Source organism: Rhinopithecus roxellana, chromosome 16 (genome assembly GCF_007565055.1).
Source record: "Rhinopithecus roxellana isolate Shanxi Qingling chromosome 16, ASM756505v1, whole genome shotgun sequence".
Classification (NCBI taxonomy): Eukaryota; Metazoa; Chordata; class Mammalia; order Primates; family Cercopithecidae; genus Rhinopithecus; species Rhinopithecus roxellana.
Window position 1 is genome coordinate 45,854,035 of NC_044564.1, and position 22,547 is coordinate 45,876,581.

The following is a 22,547-nucleotide window of genomic DNA, read 5'->3' on the forward strand; positions in this document are numbered from 1 at the left end:
AGAAATTCTTACTTGTTTCTCTGAACTCTAATTTTTTCACACATCAGTTTTTATAAATAATTTGCTTCTTACTGCTATTAAGAAGTGGTAAGCTGACAGTTTCTCCTATTTGCTCAAAGAAATATTTGACACCAGTTTGTCAGAAGTCTTTTATTACTGTTGAGAAACTTGAGAAAAATGTTTCCTGGAAAACACACTCAGGATTCCCTATCCCTTGGGAGTCATTCTGCTTTAGGAAGATTCTGTTCTGTAACAAGGATTCATGTGCTTGTTACCAATGCAAAGTTATGTTTTACCTGCTTTTCTAAAAACAGGAAGATTGCATAATATTTTATTTTTATTTTTTCCTAAAATGGAAGTGGTAATTAAGTGAGATATTTTAAAATTGTATTCTAGTTTTGTAAACAAAAATGTTTAATTCTACAGATTTGCAACAAAGTAAGGAATGAAAATTTTTGTATTGTCATCATATTACTATATATAACTGAGATTTAGCTGGACGCAGTGGCATGCACCTGTAGTCCCAGCTACTTGGGAGGCTGAGGCAGGAGGATCACTTGAGCCCAAATTCAAGACTGTATCACACTACAATCATGCCTGTAACTAGCCACTGCACTCCATCCTGGGCAACATAGTGAGATCCTGTCTCTAAAGTAAAGTGATGTTTTATTTTTGCAACTATGGTAAACACTGAAGGACTTTACACATATTTGTGATTTTAAATTGTTTATTTACCTAGCAGAGGTTCAGAGTGGCAAGCTTTATAAACATTCTAAATTACATACTGATCAATCAACTCAATTACGTAGTATGGTTACAGCATCTAGTATCTTATAAAACTTTTACCTTTGAGGTCTGTCACCAGCAATTCCACCTTTACTAAAATAAAATATTTAAAGAATTCTAGAATTTAAATATTATGAAAAATTGATATTATGTCAAGTTTAACATTGTAAAATTACTCAAAGGCATAATATGTACCTGAAGAAATGCATGGCATCTTTGCTATGCAGAGTGGTTATTAAGTGCTAAGTGGTTGGCTCAGCATTTTTCTGTGTGTATGCAGTGAATTGCATAGAGTTCTTTTTTGAGAAATATTTGCTGAATAAACTAACTTAGTAGATTGAACAAACACTGATAAAGTCATGTTAACACAGGCTATCAATGTGAATCTTGACAAAGCCTCATTAAGCATTTTAAAACAGTCTTCATTAAAACCTGAGTCTATATTAGAAATGTGTGTACAGATAAACAGATAATTAGGCATATAAAGTACATAATAACTCTATAAGTAAATTTAGGTTCATGCATAAAAGAATCAGAAGGTTTATTTAAGGCTTTATATCTAACAGGAAATATAGCAATCTCTATCTTTTCCATTTTGATGATAATTTGGATTCGGAGTAACATTTCAAGTGAAATTTCTTAAGGAACATTAAATATCCATTGTATTCAGGGCTATCACTCTGAGCGGACGCTGGTGAAATGTTGGCTCATTCTGTAATATTAGACTGTCGGATGGCTTTCATGTGTAATGTCTTCTCCCTATCATAACCTCTAGGTGGTCCCATAAGCAATTCTCCAAACCAAAGGACTGACAGACAATTAACATTTTGAAGTAGTCACTAAAGAAAGAACAGCATTAGAAACTTTGAGAATTTTAAATAGATTTTAAATCTACTTGTACCATTAGGTATACTTTCTCTCAGGACAGAAATGTGAAAAACACCTGGAAATACCTGAAGAGTTTGTTTCAAAGAATACAAATGGTATGTTGTACAGAAGCACTCGAAGTGCTAAATAACAAAACGAAACACTCATCTGAGGATCAAGAGATGTGTATTTTTTTCTCAGCTGAGCTAATGACCGGTTGTGTGATCCTGGACAAGTCACTTAGTTCGTCTTGGCCCTTCAGTTTTTCACCTGTTAAATGAGAGAAGTCACAGATGCATTTGATTATTGTAAACCCTGAGAGTTTAAGCCCTAATGGATTCTACAGAAAGTGGAATCGAGTCAGGGGAGTATGAAGAAGGCAGCTGAGTTCTGTTTGCAAGGGAAGAAGTTGGCCATCAGAAGTTGGGGTGCAAGAAAGGTAGAGGGTCAATGTGCCACACATTGCTTCACGCTCCGAGGAATCTCCCTTCTACTGCATAACTTGCTAGCTCAGTTCTTTTGGTTTTTCTGATTCTTATCCACAGGACACTGCAATCACTTGCTGTATGGTGTGTATGTGCTCAGAGTAATCATTTTACATCCAGCGACTTAGAGTGTGGTCCTAGGAAGTGGCAGCATTTCAGCTGCAGAAAGGAAGAGGATCAGTCTGAGCATTCTTGAAGAAGATTGCAAAACTGCTTTTAGTTCATGTAGTGTATTTCTAGTCCAAGATTTCTTTTAATGGGCAAAAAGAGATTTTTAAAAGAAGGAGAAACTTGGATGTTTCCTAAAGCAACATTCAAAGCAATTAAATGGAGCTTTTTAAGCAACATGATCTTTTTCACTCTCACAATCTCCTCTTTAGCCTTAAGTAAAAACCAAAAGAGATCTTTGAAAAATGATGATTTTTTATATTTAATATATGATCTTTTCATGTTTCTGCTGTTGTATGCTTTTGAGCTGTCTAACAACTATAGCTATGTAGCCAGCAGAAGGGCAGACTTGTCTTATATCCTGTGAAGAGGTGACTACCTGAAGTGTGAGAATGAAAGAAAACATAAGAATTCTATAAAAGGTTTTACTACAGAGAATATAGGGCCAAGACCTTCATCTAACCCTGGATACACATTATTCTTAATAATGCATACCGGTATCTTTTTTTTTTTTTTTTTTTTGGCCAACTTTAAGTCATGAGCTTACAAAAACTGACAATATTTTACAGAAACAGATTTTTTTTAAAAAAGCATAATTCTATTTCCTGTATCTTTCACAGTTCTTTAATTTGAAACATATCACTTTTATCTCATCTTGCTTTAACACCAGATTTGGTTTAATTAAATTTATGTCAAATGAACACATGAAACGAAAGGAAAATCGGAAAGCCTGCAGTTGCCCATTAGTGAGTCAGTGACTGCAGTGAAAGGCTTTTGAAGCCTGGCTTACTGCCAGGACAAGCTTGCAATGATGCTCGGAGACACCCATGATGCTTTGAAGGAAAGGACTTAGCTGACCTGAGCCTGCTCAATGGAATCAGTCAAAATCCTCATGGGCTGGATATAAAATCTGTAAGTCTTCTGTCTTCAACCATTTACCTGCCAAAGACAATGAGTAGGGGGTGTGAAACCACAATTCACATAGAAAATTAATTGTACTAGGGCCATTTCTTCTTATTATTATTACAGCATTATTGATTATGTGGGTGATTTTGTTTGTTTTGAAAGCTACATGCCAAGCCTTTGAAAGGCAGTGCCAAACTGTCAATCCTTGGAGCTACTCTATCAAAACAATGTTTAACTTTGGCTCTCTTAACTGAAATACCTGTCAATTAGTCAAATAATATATGCTATTAGCGAATATAAAAAGCATAACCTTCAGGAGCTAATATTTAGAGCTTTGCAAATTTGTCACTGTTAAAACACCTGCGTTTAAAAATACACGAAGCCCTAAATGTTTTGACACTGCTGCTAAAATGCAAAGTAAAATCCCATGTCTCATATTGTTTCTGATACCACATGATCTTTGCATCTTTGTACTTGAACACATTTATACATTCAGCTTCTGCACTTTCATATAAAAATATATCGAATAACTCCATGAATCAAATAATGATGTTTGTTCTGATTTTGTATTCAAAAAACATGTTCTTAAAGGAAACATATTATTTGGTTTCCTCTTTTTGCTTAGTGGGATCTGATCCACAGGTTCAGTTGCATTTTGTATTTTCATACTTTAGACATTAAAGCCTTTACAAAAACTTTCAACACTAAAATGAATAACTCATTAGGGAGCAGCGGGGTGCGCTGATGTTAGTAAAACACGATATTTAAAAGTAAGCTTGGTTAGCATCTAGGAATATCAAAAGGACTAGGGAAGGCAAGAGAGGGATGTCAGTAGCTATTTTTTCTTTGTCCTGCTTAAAAATAATTCAAAGAAAGGTCTAAATGTTCCAAAAGTCAAATGGATATTATTGGAGGTGCTTCAACAATCCATTCATACCAAACATCATCAATGTGCTTGTTCAATTTCTAATTTACTCAGTTCTGCTATTCTCGTACAGATATACTGTTTTATATTTTCCACCTTTTCTATATGCTTTGCTTTTTTCCCTATTATTTCATTTATAACTTAAAATAAAAGTAAAACAAACAAAAAGCAAAAACCCTCTAAGGGTTGCGATTTTTCCATGTGAAAAAGTTTCCGTTCACAGGTCCAATGTGTCTTTCTATGTTCTAAGATAAGTGTCTGCACTGGAACACCATATTAAGAGTTGCCTTCGGTAGAATATAATTTTGAGAAGAGAAATGATTTCTGCCAACAGCTAAAGATGAGACATCATTTCTTGGCCAATAGAAAAGTCCTTAATTTTGTGGAATCGATGAAATATGTTCATCTGGATTCTGCCACTTGCCTCTAGTTAGATATTAGTAGTCTTTTCATTTTCACGAGATCAAATAAGATATGAAAATATTCAGTGTTTGCAAATTCCACAGGATATAGTACAATCCTAGTAATATAAGAAAAAAGATGGGTTTAATTTGTACTCACATTACCTCTGATGACGTTGAAAATGTAAGTTTATATTTAAATAATTTACTCCTTAAAATCATTCTATCTTTGTTCTCAATATACATTTAAGACGTAAAATATTTTATAACAGCAACCACACTTCTTTAAATGTAAATACTTATAACTAAAAAGGAAGAACTGCATGTTTATGAAACAGGAATTATTATACTTTAATTCAAAATTCTCAGGGCCATAAATATTTTTCTGTATAAAATTTTGTCAGTTCTTTCAAATATTTTGTCTTGTAAAGTATGAATTATATTATTTGTTACAAATTGCACGTGATCATGATAACTGAGAATAATTTTTAAATGCTCTAAGAGGCTAATAATGAAAACTTTAAGAAATTGATTATATTTGTCAACATGATATGGAATAGTCTTGCTTGCTTTTTATTGTGTTAAGATATTAGATATCCGCTTTACTTTATTCTTGGAGACTTTTTCAAAGGGTTAGAGGAGAAAATAAGCAACCACTCAAAACTATCTTAGAGACTGCGCAGAAATATTTATTTTAGCTTGCAAAATATTTGCCAAGTAAGGTCTTTTCCAACCAGAATACATAATGACCACAGTATTCAGGCAAATTTTTTCTTTTTTTTCTTTTCTGAATTAGTCTACCATTTGTGTAGTAGAGCTTTTCCCCCTGGCACTAAGGACCTAGTCTCTTTATTTCACATTTTAAAACCAAATTGCCAGAAGTGTCTGAAAGACTGTACTTCAGGAAAAAAAAAAAAAAAAAAAAAAAGGCACTTCAGGGCCAAGCTTTTGCTAACACACTGAGCATTAAGAGATGAATCAAGGGCGTAACAGAATGCTGAGAGCACCTTTGCACTGGAATCAAAGGCACGTCACGAGGAGTCAACATTTTGCCTGAAGTTGCTCACTCTGACTCTCCCATTGCCTGTAATAAAGTAGCTAAAAGGACATTTGGGACAATCCTGGGCCAAGCAGAGCTGTTTCAGATCCACCTGAAAAATCATAACCAAAAGAAAAAGTGATTCTGAGAAACATCTCAATCCAATTCTTTATACCTGTCCATAGAGAAGAAAATGTATGGTGAGGCATGACCACACTTACTGGGATTGAGGTTCAGTTAGTTGTTCCTGAACAGACTCCAGTAACTAGCCACCTGTTTGAACTCTGCCATCATTTTGATTCAGTCAGTGTTAGTTTTGGAGTCTCTGTTTCACTAGGATGCAAATTCCCGAGTTGTATTTTCTGATTTTTTCAGGTACTCAAAGTGGAAATTTTGGGATGAAATGACAAGAGGGAAAGAACAAAATAAGTCTTTTAAAAATGATCCATGAAGGTATTTTTTACCCCACGTAGCTGTCAACAGTAAGAATATCCATCAGGAAGGGCTAGTTCGAAGTAGAGATTAATACAGAAGCCCTGTGGTTCTGATTTTGTTAATGCCTAGCAAAGTGTCTTCATATCACTTCCAAAGCAAAGAAAATTGCTCACAAATGCCATTTATTCATTTATACTTGTACAATGAAACAAACAGATCAATAAATGTATATAAAGCAATTGAAGCATTAAGAAACCAAACTTCATTGCACCAATTTTTTTTTGTTGTATAACTAACTGCATTCGTAATTTCAAACAGATGCTAAATTGCAAAGACAGTCCCATAATTTCAGGTACCTTTTCAACACAGAATTCTTTTTAAGAATTAAAAGTAGATAACTCATTTTCATATTATCCCCTAAATAAAATACATGAATATATAAATATGTTTATTTTCTTAGGTTAAAATGGTGCCACTGAGAACAGATAGTTAGAGGTTAAAAAAACTGTTTCTAATATAATGTTAGAAATATGATTATTCCTCATATAAAATGCAAAATATTTAAATGGAACAAAGATCTTATATATGCAATTCTAGCTTAAAACTCAAATGAAAGCATTTTTATTCAACTTGAAGATAATATTTTTTTCATAACTGCAGTCATCCACAGGAGAGCCCGTGTCACTTTCGTTTTTTAGAACAATAGCTTGTTTTGTCTGTTGTCAACATTGGCATGTAAAATGCTTGTAGTCACATTTTAGAAATCACACAGGGTTCGTCTTCAAGTTCTGTCATTACAAATCTCCTAATTCTAACAATATAATTACAAAATATTAAAATGTTCACAGCAAAGGGACATACAAGTTTGAAGGTTCCAGTCAAACTGATTATACAAAATGATAACACGAAGGTTGTCCCAACATAAAAGCTGACAAGTCAAAAGTGGGGATAATGTGCATTTTCACTAACAAAAATAAAGATTCTGTGCATCAGGACGGCCATATTCTCATGATCAGAGCTGTTACTGGAAGAAAGGGCTTTGATAAAGACCACTAATTTTGCACAGAGGCAAATTTGAAAGAAACAGTAAGAGTGAATGTGCCCAATCCACCTCTAAAATATTAATTAGTACACCTCTGGAACGATGAGCCCTTATGTTCCAGTTACAAAGACAGGGAGGGGTGCATTCACGAACCTAGTTCAACATTCGCCCTGGATAGCGATGGGGTGCGAAAAGGAAGGCAGCGATGAAGTCACTTACAGTTTGCAATTCAGCTGTCATGTGGAAGTCTGCAGTAGGTATGAGCAAAATATACTGTGAAGAATATGTGGCTCAATATTATACAGCAAAATCGAACTTTGCAACTGCTTATGCATAATTAACTACCTGGGACTAGCCTGCTCTGGTGCACCACTTTATAGAGTAATAAAAATTTAAACTAAAAATACAGACTCCTAGGTAACTGTGGTCACAGTACAACTCTATCTTCCTTTGCAGGCTTATTATTTCCTGAAGCTGTGGCTGACAGGTTCTATGAGCACACATTTTTGCATATATTTTGTTTATGTGCAAGCCTTGGCATTTCAGCCATCTCCTGCTGAGGCCCCTTCCAACCATATGCTTCTGTTTTTCTTCATTAGGTGATGTGATCCCTTTTGACTGTTGCATGCACGTGAAAGGACAGTGGGCTTTGGGGGGAGAAGAAGCCCTGCTTTAAGAGAGTACACGTCAGTTGGCCTTCAGCTGTTTGGAGTTGATTAGATCTGACAAGTGTTGAAGCTACTCATCGTAATGGATGTCTCTGCTTTAGCAGAGAGGGGGTGAAAAGGATGTAATTCCCAGTGAAAGAAAGCAACATGAACTATTATTTAATTACTGCTTAATATATAACTCCCTAGGAGTCCCTGTTGATTTACAGTTCTAGCTTCTTCTTTTCTTTATTAATGGAACAATCTAGCCTTTCAATGCGATGTGGTTGAACCACACCTGTTATTGATAGGGACTTTCCCAAATGAACAAGGCAAATAATCCATTATAATACCCAAGCATGTATGATTCTGAAATGATTAATTTCTTTTCAACTATAGAAGTTACTGTTTTCACCCCATTAAAAAACAAACCAAAAAAACAAAAACCTTGCGCTAGTATTGCCCAGGCTTATTTCTTTCACTGGTTTAGGATATGGTGTGCATATTTCTGAATACTCTGAACACCAACCTTTTTAATTCTCTAGATTCTAGGAATCAATTAGGAGCCTCTACTCTCTCCTTCCGTTTTCACACCAATAGGATGCCGAGTTAAGTAGACATCGTTTCGTATTGTTCTTTGATCACATGCAATTTCTGGATGCCCCGAAGCTGACTTTTGTCAGCAATCCACCTTCTACACAGAATTTGTTGTCCTACTGGGGAAATGCAACTTTAAAATCTGAAAGTAGTATTGCAAGTCTGTTATTCATTTCCAAATTACAGTACTTTTTGGATACAAGTTCTAAAGTATTGTTTTCATTCCTTTCTTTTACTGGGAAAACAGTCAAGGCAAAAGAGTGATTGGGTTTTGGGTCTGGGTTTGATTCTACTCACATAGTATATTAAAGTTACATGCTCACTGAAAATATTTAAGTAGAAGGGTTCTGTCCACATATTAAATATATAGCAATAAGATTATTTAATTTTTTATTCTCTTCAGTATATAATATGTAATAATTATATTGGTAATGTTTCTTCTATTTTCTATTTTTGGCTACAGTTTATATTTGCCTTACCCAATTTTGCTGAAGGATTATTCTTAACATATAGTATCTATAACTTATAGTAGTTTATGACCTTCATGCAAAATTTTCAACTAACATTTCACAAATAAACACATATCATCCTTTAGAAAACACGTTATATTTGTGCCAAAATCTGACACAGAGAAGAAAACACTCTGTATTATATAGTCCGTATGTTTAGTTTAATCATTTTTAGCTTATATCATTTTTAAAGTATTTTGCTATATCCACATGTAGGCTGATAAATCTTTGAAACTTGTGGCTTTCTTTTAAAGGTAGCCAATTCACTAATTTGGATATTATCAGAAAACAGTTCATATGATAATACTAGACTGTCTAATGTTTTTATACTCTACATTTTTGTTTTCCTGAGAAATTATCACATCCAACTGATTTAAGTATATATAAAATAGAAGCAAATACCTCACAAATCACAACAACACAATTTTATTTTGAAAGTTTTCATTTAGGTTTTTCCAAAGCTAAATCCTGACCTCTTCCACATATTTTAATGTTTTCCCTTGCAGTCATGTAGGGAAATACGTTTTTTATCCAATGACTCTCATTAACGTAGATCTTTGTTTTATATGGAGGGAGGGTTTGTTTTCCATTTGTGAGTATGGAGGCTGTTGCCTGTTTGCTTTGGAATATTTTATTACTTTGAAACAGAATGTGAGTGTATAATTTTGTAAATGATCTCTTTCTTTAGTTTACTTGTGTAAATATAGATCAAATATTGGTAATCTTGGAGAAGGAAAGGCTATTTACGTGGCAGTTTCTAAAATGAAATAGTAGCTATGCCAAATTGAACAATTTGAGCTTTTATGCCAGTTAAACAGTTTGACTCCTGATATAAAACTTGGTGGTTTGAAACCAAATGTTAAAAATAGGGAGTAGAATTCACCATATATTGTGAAGATAAAATTGTATTTTTAAGTTTGCAAAACAATTTTTTTTGTAACTAATATTACTATGTCTAAATTTTCCCTGATAACACACGAATGGTTTCTTTCTTTTGTGGTTTCTCAAGAAAAAATAATTTAATTAAAAATTAAATTCTAGCATTTTGAATGTAAGGTCAATCAAGCTTCATATAATTCCCAATGTTTTTACATTCTTACTTTTTTCTCTGTTCTTTACAGTTTTTTTTTTTTTTTTTTTTTTTTCAGGGAGAAAGCAAAAATAAATAAATAAGAAAAGTAACCATTTTATGTCTTATGTGCCAAAAAGTCATCGTCATTCATAAAGAGAAACTCGGGTATTTCATTCTGTAGTGCAGCACAGAGCAAAAACTGCTGATGAAATTCAAAGTGTAAACTCCCTCAGTAATTGAGCTATAACAAAAGAGTATTGAAAGAGTAGGTGGGTCTCTTCCCCCCAAGATAAGTATCTTACTGTTAATTAATCTGGTGGGGGATTATGAGATAGAATAATTTACAATACTACATTTGCTATACAACAGATCATCTTCTATTTTAAGGATTTTTTTTCATGATTTATGGGATTTTAAAAGTTTAAAAGAGAATTGAATTTAAAAAAAAGTTTCTATGTGGATAAATATAAAGCTACCTAAATCATACAACTTTGCTGATGCAGAAGAAATTTCAGTGTTTAGGTCTGGAGGTAAGAAATTTCCCTTAGATGATCAGAAACATTAATATCCCTTTTGCCTCTCCTTTTTTTTTTAAATGAAAGACACACATACACACACACACATACACACAAACACACACACACATACATACACACAAACACACACACACGCATACATACACACACACACACACACAGACACACACATACACACACACACACACCCCAGGTTACCACAGCTGCATAACAGGCTCCTGTTGGCCCTAAGGACAAATTCCTGGGTAGTTTTAATGACTAAAACAATTCTAATAAATTATTACTTAAGGGCATCAAAATCCCTTAAAAGGTAAAATATTTTAAAAAGTGTTTCTTGTCTCATACTCCCAGACAACAATAAAATAACCAACACGTAAAATTTTAGGGAAGCAGAAAACACTTAAACTAGATTTTGTGTCTAAAGAGAAAATTTTATCCACAGAGCTCATAACAGATTTTGAGTCGTTTTTACTCAAATCAGAAAAAACACTTGCCACTACTTTCATGTTTTCAAAGCAAGTTCAAACATGACTATTGTATAAATGATGTAAAAGTTTAACCTGAATCAAATATATAACACTTGTGTAATTACAAAGAATCTTCATGAAAGTCATAAAAAGTATCCTATCATTTCTGCAAAGAGATTTGTAGATGAGAATTTTGTACCACATAGATAGTCGATGAACATTTAAAATAATAAAATGATCTTTTTCATGCATGTATCAAATGGATTATTGGTAGCGGTTAAAATAAAATCTTAGGTCTCCTACTTTATATTCCTATTTGATAAGTACTTTAATTTTTATTAAAATAAATTCTTAGGTCTTCTAATTCCTATTTTAATTTGATTTAATATCCAGAAAGAATACTGCTGCCCAGAAATTCGTCTAGCAGCAGCAGTTTTCTCCAGTTATACACATGAATTGGATATCCGGTAGAGGAACGGTGGTTAGTTTAAGAGAAGACACCTCACCCCAAAATATAGGTACTACGCAAATTAACAATTCAAGTTCTATCTCCTTGTTTTTCAGAGAGCAGCGCTCACTGTACATGGCTCTATAAGCTGTCTGCACTAAAGACTCAATCCTAAATCTAAAGGAAAACAGTGGAGTTTTACAAACTACTTTTCTTAATCATCAAAAGTACAAGGGTGGTATTCTTGCTTCATTTGTGGGTCCACTCCAACTCCAACAGATCTGAAACCATTACAACACATGGCAGTTGGTCGATAGTGTGGAAAAACCTCATTTACTGACTGGCCAGACAGTTTTAAAACCTTCAGATTTTTCTAAGTCTAGGTTATTAACTGTCTGACTGTAATCACATCTTCACCATAGGGAGCTTCAAAAGCTTTTCATTTGCATTGAATCAGTTGCCTTCCTCCCTGTCTTTTTTTCCCCCTGGAGATAAGCTTAAATAATTCAACAAACTACACACATGGCTAGTGATTAGTGAACCATTCTGAAAACACTCGAGGCAAATGGGCCATTATGTGGTGGGAATTAAAACTTTCCTTCCAGTTACTGGGAGGGTACGTATCCATACATAGCATGTATATTTATCTGAAGCATTTCTTTGGTACTCTCCTTTTGCCTAAAACAATGTGGAAAAATACCTACAACTGTGCTATAACTTTTATTTGCCAGTGCTGTTTTCGGAGGTTATTAGGTCAGATAAAATGCCTTTTGGTGTGCATATATATTCAACACTTCTTTCCCCAAGTGTGGAGACTAAGTTACTTTAAAATAAAATATAGTACTTTTCATAGACATACTACAGATGAATAAAAACAAAGAAATTACATTAGCTTAGTCATTCATTTTCATACTTGGATCATAACAGGATTAAACATGTTTGGCCATTTGATGTAGCCTTCACTACAAAGATTTATATTTGGTAAGGACTGTGTGTAAAAGTGGTTATGGATGTTTTACAATTACAGACACACAAACTTTTGAATTATCCAAAATCTGAAGAATATTTTGTCATTTGTGTTGCCATCTGTTTTTGTAGATTTCATGGTTGAAGATAAAACCCCCAAGCAATGTCAGAAATTACAATTTGATGCTAGATTTTAACAATAACAAAACATATAAATTTAAAAAAGAATATTTTTATTGTCATCGTGCTTTTGTTTCTCTAAGCAGACAGCAATAAAGAACTCAAAGAATAAGGGACAGAAAAAACAAATATTTTACGGGAACAATAAATTTTCAATAGGATAATGAATAGTTGTCAGTGGCTGCAGAGTGGAAAATTTATTAAGAATAGGTATTTTTTTCTTTAAACATTGACCTTGAAGTCTTAAAAATGAATAATACTACATTGCAGAAGGCTAATTCATATTTTTATTAAAGCACCAGCTATTAGATATTGTGTGTGCCCTGACACTCACCAAAGTTAAGAATTTGGCTGCTAACAATTTTATAGTAATGTATCTTTTGTGATGAGAGAGACAGACATATACTTGTCATTTTTGTTTTATATTTTAGTATTTATATAGCTCTGTAGCTGACTTCTAGCAGTGTACAACCTTTGTCAAACAAGATACATTTGTCTACATTATGATCTATAGAAACCATATATGTAAATGAACTCAAAAACCTTGTGTTCAATTAACATACCATATATACTATGTGGAATTAAACTGGTCTCTATTACAGACACAAATAAATAAATAAAAATGTTTCCACTGATTGAAAAAATAAAAGATTTGGCCGGGCGCGGTGGCTCAAGCCTGTAATCCCAGCACTTTGGGAGGCCGAGACGGGCAGATCACGAGGTCAGGAGATGGAGACCATCCTGGCTAATACGGTGAAACCCCGTCTCTACTAAAAAATACAAAAAACCAGCCGGGCGACGAGGCGGGCGCCTGTAGTCCCAGCTACTCGGGAGGCTGAGACAGGAGAATGGCGTCAACCCGGGAGGCGGAGCTTGCAGTGAGCTGAGATCCGGCCACTGCACTCCAGCCTGGGCGGCAGAGCAAGACTCCGTCTCAAAAAAAAAAAAAAAGAAAAGAAAAGAAAAAAAAAGTAAAAGATTTTTGGGGAATGAGTATTTTATTGCAGATCTTTTTTTTTTTTTTTTTTTTTTTTTTTTTTTTTTTTTTTTTGAGACGGAGTTTCGCTCTGTCGCCCAGGCTGGAGTGCAGTGGCCGGATCTCAGCTCACTGCAAGCTCCGCCTCCCGGGTTTACGCCATTCTCCTGCCTCAGCCTCCCGAGTAGCTGCGACTACAGGCGCCCGCCACCTCGCCCGGCTAGTTTTCTGTATTTTTTAGTAGAGACGGGGTTTCACTGTGTTAGCCAGGATGGTCTCGATTTCCTGACCCCGTGATCCGCCCGTCTCGGCCTCCCAAACTGCTGGGATTACAGGCTTGAGCCACCACGCCCGGCCTTATTGCAGATCTTATTTAGAATTGCCAGTTCATGGTGATAATGAAAAGTAAATCAACTTTAAAAAATGCATATGGATTCGACAGAAAAGAGTCGTGTGTGTCATGAGTGATCAGTGACAACACGTGTTGTTTGAGTTCATGTATCTTTGATCTTCTGTATGCCATTTTTCTAATTCTTTATCACAGAATGAATCCTGGCTCATAACCAGCTCTTACTATTTTCTGTTGAATGCACCTACTTGCTTTACTGTTTCTAGGTAGATATTACCTTCAAAAGCAGTCACAGGGCCCAGCATGATGGCTTTTGTTTGTAATTCCAGGACTTTGGGAGGCCAAGGTAAGCGGATCACTGGAGGGCAAAAGTTCGAGACCACCTTAGGCAACACAGGGAAAACCTGTCTCTACTAAAAATATAAAAAAATTGCCAGGCATACTGGTGCATGCCTATAATTCCAGCTACTTACGAGGCTGAGGCAGGAGAATCACTTGAACCCGGGAGGTGGAGGTTACAGTGAGCCGATATGGTGACACTGCACTCCAGCCTGGGTGACAGAGTGAGATTCTGTCTCAAAAAAAAATAAATAAATAAAATAAGGAAAAGAAAAATCAGTCAGAGCCATCCAGAATTTTATTTTAATATGTGTTTTTATGATTTGTTTAATTTAATATAGGTTTTGTTGATTATATTTTTATTATATGTGTCTTTACTGCTATTTCCCTGCATTTGCTAATTACTCCTGACAATTACTCCAACAGCTTGGGTATCTTAACTACTCTTACTATAGCCCCAAGGCAGAGAGAGGTTCATCCGCTTCTTTGAGGGTGTGGGTGAGAAGTGGGTTATTGGCTGCTTTAAGAATCTGATTTCAATTATGTGTCCTCTTCTTCAAAAATATACATGACATTTTACACAGAAACTTCAGGGTTCACAGACCCAGTGAAATCTATCTACAATTAATGGAACTCAGATTAAGATCACTTAACCTAAAGAGAGTTAGTCACCTTATTGCACTGATTTTTAATACAAGTAGTGCAGTTCTTATCTGACTCTGTTGGACAAAATAAGAGGTGTGTAAACTATGGTCCTCAAGTGATGCCTTGCTGCCATCTATTTTTATAAATAAAGTTTTATTGAGACACAATTCAGCCTGTCCATTTATATATCATCTCTGGCTGTTTTTGTGCTACAACTGCATTGTTAGTAGCTGCAACAAAGACCGTATGTCTAAAGCCTGCAATAATTACTATGTGACCGTTTACAGAAAGCAGCTTGCCACCCACTGGCCTAAATTTGTGGTATGAATACAGAGAATAGTTCATATTCTTCAAGAAGCTAAAACTGTAAGTTTAACATGAACTAATACAACCAAGTGTCTACAAAACAAGTGATTTTTATTTTATATAAGTAAAAAATAAGAATAATAGTATGATGGTACCTGTCTACAATGGACATCCAAAGGACATTAGACAGTCCTGGATATCACATTTTAATAGAGTAATTAACATATTAGTGCCTTCTTTTGTTTTGTTTTCCTGTAAGAGTAACATGATGAAAATACACAAAACAATATGTTTAGAAAAAAGCAATTGAACAAGGAGGTTTAACATGGAAAAGAAGAGATAGGAAGGTAGTGGAGTGGGTAGAGGGAAATAATAGCCGTTCTAAAATATTTTAGTAACTTTTGTGAAATGTGGAGTTTAATGTATGTTACCCCAGAGGCAGTGACACGTTGGTAAACTAATTTTTTGAAGTAAAAATCCTGATTTGTAGTATTTGCTGATTTTTGTAGTGTAAATATTTCCACCACAGTTAATTTCAGGCTACCAATGTGAAGCCATTGAATGCAGAGCTGAGAGGAGATACACAGGATTGCCTTTCAAAGCCATCAAGCTCAGCTCCAGCACACCACTGCAGCCAGAGGGCGGAAGTGGCACATTCAGCTTGAAGCTATCTCTAGAGAGAAAACATGGCTTACTGTAAGAAACCTTATGATTTCAACTGATTTCCTCAGACTGTGGTAAATTCCTTTTCTAAGAACATGTTTACCAGAAACTGTGTATGCACTTGATGAGCACACTAAGTAACTAAACGGAAAGTAAGAAGAAAGTTGTATTTTAATCTCATGCAATGGTTTATGATTCCAGGATGTTTAAATATGAGTTAAGACACGTAAACTAAACATAGTAAATAACTAGAGATGACATCTTTTACTTGTTTTCCTGTGGCTCCTGAGGGAAGGAATCTCAGAAAACCTCCCCCGATGTATGTGAGACATTGTGTGCGAGTGCCTAAACACATCATTGATACCTAGAAGAATTAACTTCCTTAAATGGCTGAAGGGAAAAAATGGCTAAGGTCAATTTCCTCTCATAATTCTCATTTTATGAAATGAAAAACCAATGCATTTGACAAAATCTATTTCTTACCAAGTTGAAATAATAAAAGTGAGAGAGGTCTAGGCTAACTCTCTTGGTTGTCTACCCAACAGCCAATTCCTACTGTTACAGAACTGCAATCGTATCGAAGCAGTCTTCCATGTTAGGAGGATCTGGGCCTCTGTACAACCTTCAGGGAAAATGTTAGTAACAATCTCTTTGTTAAAGAGTATTTTAAAAGTAGGTATGTAAAGTTATTCAAACCAATGGGCAATGGGGAAAACGTGCTCTTTGTGTTCTGAGAGAAGAACGAAGAGGCATTCTCTTTTCAGGCATTCATGCACCAAACTATAAGATTATTTGGACTTATCCAGCCATACTATGATTATGAAGGTTAAGACAAGAGCCAACATTCCTAGGGTGGCAGAGAATAAATATTTTTAAAAACTGAATGCTGAATGGAGCTGTTGAATCACTGGTTTAACTATCCCTGGAACCATGCTGCTTCTGAACTTCTTTTAATATAAAGATAAAATGAAGGTAACATAAATATTTTTATAGACAAACAAAAGTTGAGGTAATTCATTAACAGCAGATCTGCATTACAAAAAAAATCAAAGAAAGTCTTGCAGGCTCAAGTATGATACCAGCAAGAAATTTTGATCTACACAAGAAATGAAGAATTTTAGTCTTTGCAAACTAAGAGTAAATATATGATGCATTTTGTTTTTAATTTCTGTGAAGTATAATTATCTCAAGAGCAAAATACTAACAATATATCATTTGCTTTATAATATATATAAGAATAAAATCTGCAAAAACAATAGCCAAGGATGAGAGGGAAGAGATTAATACTACACTGTGAAGTAGAATAATACTATTTGAAGATACGCTTTGGTAGCTTAAAAATGTATATATATTTTCAATTTTTCTAAAATAATTGTTCTATGTGCAGGTTTGTTACATTAGTATACGTGTTCCATGGTGGTTTACTGCACCTATTGATCTGTCCTCTAAGTTCCCTCCCCTCATCCCCTGACCCCCACAACAGGCCCTGGTGTGTGATGTTCCCCTATCTGTGTCCATGTGTTTTCAGTGTTCAACTCCCATTTATGGTGAGAACATGTGGTGTTTGGTTTTCTGTTCCTGTGTTAGTTTGCTGAGGATGATGGCTTCTGGCTTCATCCATGTTCCTGGAAAGGACATGATCTCATTCCTTTTTATGGCTGCATAGTATTCCATGATGCATATGTACCACATTTTCTTTATCCAGTCTATCATTGATGGGGAATTGGGTTGGTTCCATGTCTTTGCTATTGTAAATAGAGCTGCAATAGACATACATGTGCATGTGTCTTTATAGTAGACTGATTTATATTCCTTTGGGTATATACCCAGTAATGGGATTACTGGATCAAATAGTATTTCTGGTTCTAGATGCTTAAGGAATCACCACTCTGTCTTGCACAATGGTTGAACTAATTTACATTCCCACCAACAGGGTAAAAGCATTCCTATTTCTCCACAGCTTCACCAGCATCTATTGTTTCCTGACTTTTTAATAATTGTCATTCCAACTGGCATGAGATGGTATCTCATTGTGGTTTTGATTTGCATTTATCTGATGATCAGTGATGTTGAGCTTTTTAACATATGTTTCTTGGCCACGTAAATGTCTTCTTTTGAGAAGTAGCTGTTCATATCCTTTGCCCACTTTTCGACGGGTTGTTTGCTTTTTTCTTGTAAACATGTTTAAGTTCCTTGTGCATTCTGGATATTAGACTTTTGTCAGAAGGGTAGATTGCAAAACTCTTCTCCTATTCTGTAGGTTGACTGTTAACTCTGATGATAGTTTCTTTGGCTGTTCAGAAACTCTTTAGTTTAATTAGATCCCATTTGTCTATTTTGGCTTCTGTTGCCATTGCTTTTGATGTTTTAGTTATGAAGTATTTGCCCATGCCTATGTCCTGAATGGTATCGCCTAGGTTTTCTTCTAGGGTTTTTATGGTTTTGGGTTTTACATTTAAGTCTTTGATCTATCTTGAGTTAATTTTTGTAAAAGATGTAAGTAAACAGTCCAGTTTCAGTTTTCTGCATATAGCTAGCCAGTTTTCCCAGCACATTTACTGAATAGGAGATCCGTTCTCCATCGTTTGTTTTTGTCAGGTTTGTTGAAGATCAAATGGTTGAGATGTGTGGTGTTATTTCTGAGGTCTCCATTCTGCTCCATTAGTCTATATGCTTGTTTGGTACCAGTATCATGCTGTTTTGTTTCGGTTACTGTAGGCTTGTAGCACAGTTTGAGGTCAGGTAGTGTGATGCCTACTACTTTTTTTTTTTTTTTCTTAAAATTTTCTTGGCTATATGGGGTCTTTGATTCCATATGAAATTTAAAATAGTTTTTTTTCTAATTCTGTGAAGAATATCAATGGTGGTTTGATGGTAATGTTATTAAATCTATAAATTACTTTGGGCAGTATGGAAATTTTCATGATATTGATTCTTCCTATCCATGAGGATGGAATGTTTTTCCATTTGTTTGCATCCCTCTTATTTCCTTGAGCAGTGGTTTGTAGTTCTCCTTGAAGAAGTCCTTCGGCATACCTTGTTAGCTGTATTCTTAGATATTTTATTCTCTTTATAGAAATTTTGAATGGGAATTCATTCATGATTTGGCTCCATGCTAGCCTATTGTTTGTGTAAAGAAACGCTTGTGATTTTTGCACATTGATTTCGTATCCTAAGACTTTGCTAAAGTTGCTTATCAGTTCAAGGAGTTTTGGGGCCGAGATGATGGGGTTTTCTAAATGTAAAATCATGTCGTCTGCAAACAGAGACAATCTGACTTCCTCTCTTCCTATTTGAATACTCTTTAGTTCTTTCTCTTACCTGATTGCCCTGGTCAGAACTTCCAATACTATGTTGAATAGGAGTGGTGAGAGAGGGCATACTTGTGCGGGTTTTCAAAGGCAATTCTTCCAGCTTTTCCTCATTCAATATGATATTGGCTGTAGGTTTGTCATAAATAACTCTTACTGTTCTGAGAAATGTTCCATCAATACCTATTTCATTGAGAGTTTTTAACAGGAAGGGATGTTGAATTTAATCAAAGGCCTTTTCTGCATCTATTGAGATAATAATGTGGTTTTTGTCTTTGGTAAAAATCCATGTAAAAAAAAAGTGTATATTGTAAACCCTTGAGTGACAATTTAAAAATTAAAATGAGGTACAAAAAATAAGCTGATCAGGAAGATAAAATAAAGTCACTTTCAAATGCTCAAGTATCCCAAAAGAAGAAGAGGAAACAAAAAAACATTAGACAGTAGAAAAGTAGCAAGATGGCAGATGTAAATTGGATGATATGAAAATTTGTCTAAAACATTCGTGGTGTAAACACCCTAATTAAAAGGCAAAGATTGATAGATTTGATAGAACAGCAGAACTCACTTCTGTATTGTCTATAATAAATCCACTTTAAATATAAGGATATAGATAGGTTAAAAGTAAAAAGACAGAAATCACATATACTATGGAAATTCTAATCAAAAGAAAGTTGGATTGGCTGTGTTAATATCAGACAAAGTAGACACTAGAACAAGTCATATTGGCAGGAATAATGAGAAACATTATATAATGATAAAGGATCAGTTCATCAAAACTATATAACAATCCTAAATGAGTATGCATCTAACAGTAGGCTTCCAAATTTGACCTTGATATGTACTAAAAATGATCCTGTTTGAGAGATCGTTCTTATACATACTTGTTTTTTAAAATACTGTTTATTCTTCAACTAATAGTCATATCATGTCATACGTCCACTTGCAGAGGTAATTTTTCTTAGTTTATAATTGGTAGCATACATCTCTAAGATATATTAATAAATAATATGAGGCCGGGTGTGGTGGCTCACCCCTGTAATCCCAGCACTTTGAGAGGCCGAGGTTGGTGGATCACTGAGGTCAGTCGTTTGAGACCAGCCTGGACAACATGGTGAAACCCTGTCTCTACCAAAAATACAAAAATTAGCCAGGCATGGTGACATGTGCAAGAAATCCCACCTACTTGGGAGGCTGAGGCAGGAGAATCACTTGAACTCGGGAGGTGAAGGTTGCAGTGAGCCCAGATTGCACCATTGCACTGCATCCCTGGACAACAGAGCAAGACACCATCTGAAAAAAAGAAAAGAAAAGAAAAAAGAAATATGAATAACCATTGAGGATTTCTTCTCCTCCACTGGTTTGGCAATTTGACAACTTTGAGATCAGAAAATGTTCAGGGTCATATCTTTTAGAATACTTGGGTACAGAGATGAATCTTGATTTTTTTTAAGAATATTGAATATGAAAACCTAGGCAGACATAAGAAAATGGACTCTGCAAAATATGACAATTTAGTGGATCAGTCTTTTTCAACAATACACATCTCTGTTTGGTAGGCATTAGGTTTGGCAGGATTTATTTCTCCTACACATTCCTTTTCTTATTCAAAGTAATATCCTAATTTTAGCATAGGAGATTGCATATGCAGAGTTAATCAGATTAAAAATATAATCAACTTGGTTACTTTTTTAAAGTAAGATTTCTACAGATCTAAGTGTCTGCAGTTTTATATTTTGCTATTATATGTTCAATTAGATTCTGTTATGTCTACAATTTTAATACTAAAATATCTTTCAAATGTTCACATCAGAATATAGTTCTTCTTTTAAAAAATTTTACAATTAAAACATTTCTTGGCAAATACCTTAATGTTCCTTTAAATGATGGTGTTCCCTATGACTGTAAGAGATTAATAAATTTGTTCTAAATTGTTCAAAATCTGAGCCTTTTCATAGAAAAGCAATTTTCAAATATGTCACTTTCATATTAGGCCCATATACACTCTATTAAAGGGTTAACACCATTAATTACTGCTTCAAAAACATAAGTTATAATCAAACATGCACAAATATAATTAATTGCTTTAGAAAGAAGACTACATTTCTTTTCAAAAAATTTTAGTTCATTTAGTCAGTCATCGTATATTGATTGAATTTACTATTCCTAATGCTGGGAACACACAAGGGTATAAAAATTCAAACTGGTTTCTAAGTAGCTTAGTAGAGGAGACAGAAATATTTACTTCATAAGACAGAGAAATTTCACCTTGGAAAGTTGAAAAAACTACAAAGTGCAAAGAATGCCCCTAAAAGGAGGAGTTAGTCTATGGAAATGATGCTTAATCTGAGATCTAGAGAATGCATTAAAATTACTAGATGAAAAGAGAGGGAAGAAAGGTCCAGGGATAGACATCAGGGTGTACAAAGTCCCTGTGGCAAGAAGCAGCATGGTAAATAAAAGGAATTTTTTAAAAAATCATTTAACTTAAATGTAGAGACTGAAGAGAATCTGGTAGAAGATACAGCTAGAGAGGTAGATAGGACCAGGCCGTGCTAGTTACTGTATTCTTTGTAAAAATGTATTGTATTTGTTTCCTATCACGAGCAATGGGAAACAAAAATAGAGTTTAATTTAGGGAATAAAATGATCAAATTTGTGTTGGAGAAAATCCTTCTAGCATTAGAGAAGGGAACAAGGATGGATCAGAATTCATTTTGGTACTGCCTGGCAATTGTGACATGCAGAATTCTATGATAGTTCCCAAAGTCCCTAATTCCTATGTATATATCCCATATAATCCGTTCTCCTTGAATATGAGTAAGACTTATGAATAGGGTGGGATTTCACATTCATGATAAGACTATGTTATATGGCAAAGGTGAAGGAATTTTGAAGATGTAATTAAAGACTTTGAGATCAACAAAGGGAAATTATCCTGGACATGAGCTAATCAAGTGAGTCCTTCAAAAAAAATTCAGTCCTTTCCTAAAAGAAGAGATTCAAAACAGGGGAGATTCTGCTGCTGGCCTTCAAAGAAAATAAACAAACATATTGTGAACTGACTATGGAGACAGCCACATGGAAGGACTTAAAAGTAGACTCTAGGGGCTGAGAACATTCTCTGGTCAACAGTTAGCAAGAAAACAGTCCTCATTTTTATATCCACAAGTAACTGAGTTCTGTCAACACTCTGAATAAGCTAGGAAGAAGGCCCTGAACTCCAGACAAGAAAGCAGCCTAATCAACACCTGGATTTAAAACCTTGAGCCACCAAGCAGGGGACCCTCTCTGAACTTCTCTTCTATTATTGTAAGATAATAAATGCAACATGTTTAAGCTGCTAATTCTGTGGTAATTGGTTATGCAACATGGAGACTATTACAGCAGTTCTTATAATAGACCTGATGGAAGATGATGGTAGCATGGCTAAGCATGGTGGCAGCGTTGGAGAGATATGCTTGAGAAAAATTCGGAAGATA

The 22,547-nt window shown here is 34.8% G+C and overlaps 1 long non-coding RNA gene across 1 annotated transcript; it reads right to left on the reverse strand.

Annotated features, from left to right (window-relative positions):
- Positions 1 to 721: 721 nt before the first annotated feature.
- Positions 722 to 20,296, reverse strand: LOC115894020. The gene is made up of 3 exons (XR_004054076.1): positions 20,252 to 20,296; positions 3,165 to 3,245; positions 722 to 1,923 (listed from the first exon to the last, which is right to left on the reverse strand). It is a non-coding gene; the product is annotated as an uncharacterized LOC115894020 (long non-coding RNA).
- Positions 20,297 to 22,547: the final 2,251 nt, after the last annotated feature.